Source organism: Mastomys coucha, unplaced genomic scaffold (genome assembly GCF_008632895.1).
Source record: "Mastomys coucha isolate ucsf_1 unplaced genomic scaffold, UCSF_Mcou_1 pScaffold22, whole genome shotgun sequence".
Lineage (NCBI taxonomy): Eukaryota > Metazoa > Chordata > Mammalia > Rodentia > Muridae > Mastomys > Mastomys coucha.
The window spans coordinates 208,974,436-208,980,435 of NW_022196905.1; the positions used below are offsets into that span (position 1 = coordinate 208,974,436).

A 6,000-nucleotide genomic window follows, 5' to 3' on the forward strand; every position below is an offset into this window, starting at 1 on the left:
GGGGTGGAAGCAGCCTCAGCCCAACCTGATGAGCACAGCAACTCCTATGCTATGCCTCTGCCTCTTCCTTGCTGCGTGACTTTAGTCAAGTAGCTTAGCTTCTCTCTGCCTCTCTTTCCTTATGGGTCAGATGAGAACAATAGCCGACTGGAAGGGATGGATGAGTCAACTTACACACAATTCTTTGAGCAACTTGGCTTGAAGGAGAACATTTTAGCTGTGGCTAATATTGTCATTAAACTTTGCACTGCCAAGGTCTGAAGTCCTGTTTTTCAAGTCAGCTTCTACCATTAGACTGGGAGCTCCCAAGGGAAGTAGTGGGTCCTCATCCTTTTGGGGGTTCCCAGGCCCTCCCCCCAAGCTCAGTCCTCCCAACTAATGGCATATGGCCTACAGATTCGGCTTCCTCTGCCCTCTCTCCACTCAGGCCTCTTACAGGGGCTCAAAGGGGTCAGGAGAGAGTCTGAGGGCCACCTGCAAACCTGCCCTTTTGCTTATCAGGGTAGAGCAGGCCCTGTGGGTAGGGTCTCTAGAGGCCTTGAAGAACTCAGCTCCCTTCACCCCTCCCCGTTACGACAAACGCTAAAGGGCACTCCGGTCGAGGACCTGTCCTTGGTGCTGAACTCTGAGGCGTAATGCCAGGGCTCTGAGCACAACCTGCCTCCGAACCCAGAGAGGGCTCGCTTTCTGCTTTGTGTTGCAGACCAGAGCACAGGCTACCTACTTGTAAATGCCACAGACATTAATGCCAATTCAGGCCGACCCATTTCTTCATTTGGGAGCCCCAAGTTAGTGTGGGGTACCCTAGTGCCTACGATCACCCCATCTTAGGGAGGAATAAGAGCCAGAAAATGCATTCTCTCACTCTTTCTTTCTTCCCACCCCCTCCACATAATTCAGCTGGATGTAGTGGCCAAAGTCTGTCATCTTATCTTAGTGCTTGGGAGGTGGACGTAGAAGGATCAAGGGTTTGAGGCTACCCTGGACTTCATTTTAAGTTTGAAGTCAGCCTATATTACATGAGACCTAGTCTAAAAAAAAAAAGAAGGAGAAGAAGAAGAAGAAGGAAGAAAGAGAAGAAAAGAAAAGAAAAAGAAAAGGAAATGGAAAAAATCCAGCTGGGTGTGATGGCGCACCCCTTTAATCCCAGCACTGGGGAAGCAGAGACAGGTGGACCTTTGAGTTGGAGACCAGCCTGTTTTACAGAATTTCTATAGGACAGCCAGAGCTACACAGAGAAACGCTGTCTCAAAAACACCTCCCCCAAAAGGAAAAAAAAAAATCCATGTCACACTCTATTTACCCACCCTGCAACTCTGCCTCAGTGGTCTTGCTGCCCCATGCCTCAGTTTCCCCACCTGTAAAACAAGCCTCATTTAGCACAAACCCTCCGAACTCATCAGGAAGGAATGAGCTAAGACTTGTGATATATCACCTTTAAAAACAGCTCTTTGTACACAAAGCCTTGGGAACACCCTAAAAATACCTAAAGGTAGCCCAGCACAGTGGCACACTCTATGCCAGTTTCGTGCTCCTCCCTCCCTAAACACCCCCTCGCTCTCTTCCTCTCACATCCTCACACCCGCACACCCTTCTCTTAAAATACTTCCTCCCCTGGGCCACCAGAGGCGAGTGGCAGCTTTTAGGCTGAGGTTTGGGCCCACCCCCTCATGAATGATGCATTAGCCTCATGTATATGCAAGCAGGGGCCTGCAGGGGAGAGGGGAAGCACATTCACGAGCTCCAGTGTGTTTGTACTCCTGTTCCAATCCCACCCCCACCCTGCCTCTCGTCTCTCCACTGAGTTGGAGTTGGGCACTTGTCATCTAGTGTCACTGGATGTGTGATGGCGTGCATCTGTGCTACTGTGTCTGGGCGGGGGTATGTCTATGTCGGCACCCTATGAGGCGGGCACATCAGCTCCAGAAGGATTTCTGGTCCCTGGGGCGAGGGAAGGGGTAAGCCACACACACTCATGCACGCGCACTTGAGGGTTCCTGGCCAGAGACTAGCACTGGATTTGTGTGCACAGGCACGAGTGTAGAACACTGGAGAAGAAAGCGAGCCAAGCAGAGGATCTCCACCCCAGCCTTGCACTCCCGTGCTCTGAGTCCCCTTTCCCTATTCACAAGACACACCCCAGGAGAAACACACACAGAGATTTCCAGGGACATTAACAAAGGGAACCATGCCTGTTGACGGGGTAAGCTGCGCGACCTCTACACAAAGACACCCACAGTCTGGAGCCCTCTGCTGAAGCCCCTAACGAATCATCCACCAGGTCTGGCTCCTCCCACAGGCTGCCACACCAGCCCTGGGATGTATGGATAAGGACGCATGTGGCCTTGGTGACCGATGCAAGGCCACTGGTAATGTGGCCCCCAGCACAGTTTTCTAACAAAAGACACTGTTAGCAGTTGTATCAGTCACAGGACACCCCAGACATGCCTCTCCTTGTGGCTCATTGACACACAAAGATCCCCAATTCCTGGGGTGAAAACCTTCCCTGTCTCCCTGTGGAGATATCCAGGGGCCACAAAGGCTCCCAAAGTCTGGGACAGCACAACGTATGAATTCATACCTTCCTAACTGGTCCCCACATATCTGGCTTGGGCCATCACCCATCCTGGACTGGCTCAGCCTGGCTTCATCCCAAACACACTTAGAATGAACAAAGCCACACTGTGGTGTACGCACGGGGGTCACTTCTATACCCAAGCACTGGATCCTCTCCCTTCTACCACCTGGTCACCCAAAGAGAGTTTTTAAAATGCACCATACAGGTAGATGGAAGGTGAAGCACGGGGGTGGAGGGCTGAGATGATGTGGAGATGTGCGGCATCTGGGGGATCCTGTCCCCACACAGGGTCCATCCAGGTCCTGGACATCCATCTTGGGGCACACCAGAACCCACACCCAGCATTAGCCAGGATAGCAAACATGCTTACTGGGAAAAGGAACTGTGCCCCAACTCCTTATCTGTTAGAAAAACAAGGTGCCTCTTAGGATGCTTGTCTGAGCCTCCTTAGCTCCGGATGCAGGAAGAGGACAGAGACCTGCCTGGCTTCGCTTCCCAGGGAAGAGACTCAGCTACACACACTCTCAAATTGGGGGACCCTCTCCCCACCACAGCCTTCCATTCATGTGTAAATTGGAGGTCCTGATTTCAAGTTCCCAGCTTGTCTCAGCTAAAATACCGGGTGGCCAGCCTCAAGATTCCCTGGGTCATGAGCAGGGTGCCCTTGTCTTTTCTCCAAACTCGGGGTGCCCCTCCCCTAGCCCTAGCTCCCAGCGCCTCCTGCTTGATCCAGAGAACTATATGCAGCCAGGGATCCTCCCTACCAGAGATGGGAATGTCTTTTCATTCAAGACTCCCTTCCATTCCCAACACCCCTAAGGCCGCCCCTCATGCGCTCGGGGCCCCCCAAACTTGGTTCCCCTCCCCCATCGTTCCCTGCCCATCCCCATCGAGGAGGGGGGCTTCCCCTTCATTCTGGTCAGGCCTCCCCAAGTCCAATTTCCTGTTGCCCCCCCTCTCTCCTGGCCCCCCACACCTGGCTCCTTAGCGCGGACACATCCCCACGGTTCCGGGCACAAAGGACGCGACGCCTAGCTCCCGGTGTTTCTTCAGCTCTAGAGCCCAGGCGCTCAGCACGCCAGGCGCAGCCTCCTCACTTATAAAGGACCACAGGGATGCTCTGCGCATGCGCAGCCCCTGGCCTCCAGCTGCCTTGCCTGAGATTCCTTTCACGTCTGTCCGGACACAGTCCGTGGGCTGGCTACACCTGACTCCGCCCCCGTTCTCTTTGCGCTCTTAAGGACCCCATTAAATGGCCCCAATATACCTCATGCTCCAATTTACAGGTGGGGAAACTGAGCCTCATGGATGCAAGAGTGTTTGCCAAGGTCACTTAGGAGGAGAGGGCAGAGTGGGGATTCAAACCCTACTCTCTGAGGTTCCAAAGACAGTTAGCCATTCCTAGAACAGAAATGGGCTCGGAGGAGCCACTGGGTCACACAGCTGCCAAGAGTCACCCGTGATTTCCAAGGAGCCTGAGAGATAACAGTAATAGCCTTTGCTCAGCAGTGAATGTGTTTGCCGCCAAGCTCCAGGACCCGAGTTCAATCCCTGTAACCTACAGGGTGGAAGGAGAGAAGTGATTCCTGCAACTTGTCCTCTGACCTTCACAACTCCACACCAAATAAATAAATGTGATAGAAAATGTCACTCATCAGGGACTGAGCCTGATGTGTTAACTGCAGAACTGCTCCAGCAGCTCAGCCTGTTCATATCATTCATTCATTCACTCGTTCACCTTTTCCTATCATTGCTTAATGGTGCACACCAGAGGCACCTGTTTACAATGCTCCTACTCTGGGCCATCTTGACTCCTGTTCTTTAAAAGCCAAGATTTTAGGGGTTGGGGATGTTGCTCGGTTGGTAGGCAGGGTGCTTGCCTAGTATGCCGGAAACCTTGGGTTTGACCTCCAGCACCCCATAAACCATGCGAAGCATGGTAGTGAACGTCTAAAATCCCAGTACTTGGGAGGGAGAGGCAGAGAATCAGGAGTTAAGGGTTCATTCCCAGTTACATACCAAATTAGTGACCAGCCTGGGCTACATGAGATCCTAGCCTCAAAAGCAGTCCTGAGGGGAGGGGATCTCAAGAGATGGCTCAGTGGATGAAGTGCTTACCTCACAAGCATGGGGACCTGAGTCCCCCAACACCCATTCCTAGAACTTCAGTGGGCACAAAGACAGGTGAAGCCCTGTGTCTTTTTTTGGTTTTTTGTTTTTTGTTGTTTTGTTTTGTTGTTTTGTTTTTTCCGAGACAGGGTTTCTCTGTGTAGCCCTGGTTATCCTGGAACTCACTCTGCAGACCAGGCTGGCCTCAAACTCAGAAATCTGCCTGCCTCTGCCTCCCAAATGCTGGAATCAAAAGTGTGTGCCACCACCGCCCAGCTTTTTTTCCCCCCTGTGTGTTTTTTTTTAAACTTTTTATTGGTTCTTTGTGAATTTTACCTGCCCTCCATCCTTGTAACCTCCCCCCCAGCAGAGAAAAAAAAATCTCATCATGGAAGCTGGAGTGTGTCACAGTGTGTCCCATAGCATACACTTTGTCCACACTTCTTTGCTTGCAAATGCTCATTGCAGTGACTTGTTGGTCTGGTTTGAAACCTCTGGCTTCTTATTCTACTAATACTGGATGCTTGCCAGGACTCCTCTTGGAGACCCTGTTGTTGCCCTGTGATATGGAGATCCTGTAATTTTGGATCTGTAGGGTCAGCCCCTTCGTGCACTCCAGCAGGTCACTGATGGGGTAGATGCTGGGGTGGGCCCACTCAAAGCCCTGGATCTGGGCCTGAGAGGTATCTGAACTGGTCAGCCCGTCAGTTCTCTAGCTCTTACACCCTCGGGGCCTGCCCCACTCCCCAACCAAGGCCAACTCTCCCACGACAGCCAGGTGAGGAGAGGGGCTAGTTCTGCAGGTCCTTCATACATTAACATGTCCCCGGGCAGCAGCCCAGACCAGGGACATCTACCTCAACTTTGGTAGTAACAGACCCCTACCCGTGCAGAGCCACGGCCCAGACATGGCCCCTGGTGACAGCACAGGCCAGGGCCTCACCATGGTCTCAGGTGGCATCACCGGCTGCTCCTATCAGCTGACGCTCACTACCTTTGTGTCTCTGGTTCCATCTCTCCTCACTGTGCCCACATCCTTCTGTTTCTCTTGCTTTTCCATTTCTCTACCACTTACCTACTGGTCTGAGTGGTTCCCAGGGTCTCCAAGTGTCTTGGGTCTCAGGAGCACTATGCCCCACTTGTGCGTTGTAGTGCAAGTCAGGGGTCATCTTGGGCTTGATCTGCACCTTCAGGTCTGCATGGTGCTGGGCTTGTGGTCATCTCAGGCTCACTCCCTGTCTGTGTCCATGGTGCTGGGCTTGTAGTCATCTCAGACTGGCTCCCTGTCTGGGCCCATGGTGCTGGGCTTGTAG

General features: G+C 52.6%; 1 protein-coding gene across 1 annotated transcript in view; it reads right to left on the minus strand.

Annotated features, from left to right (window-relative positions):
- The window catches only part of Ncan (neurocan), a 28,001-nt gene extending 24,320 nt beyond the window's left edge, over nt 1-3,681 (minus strand). The window contains exon 1 of the mRNA XM_031340070.1: nt 3,555-3,681. The gene's annotated coding sequence lies outside the window, so the exon portion shown is untranslated. The remainder of the gene's footprint in view (nt 1-3,554) is intronic.
- Between the last annotated feature and the right edge of the window lie 2,319 nt (nt 3,682-6,000).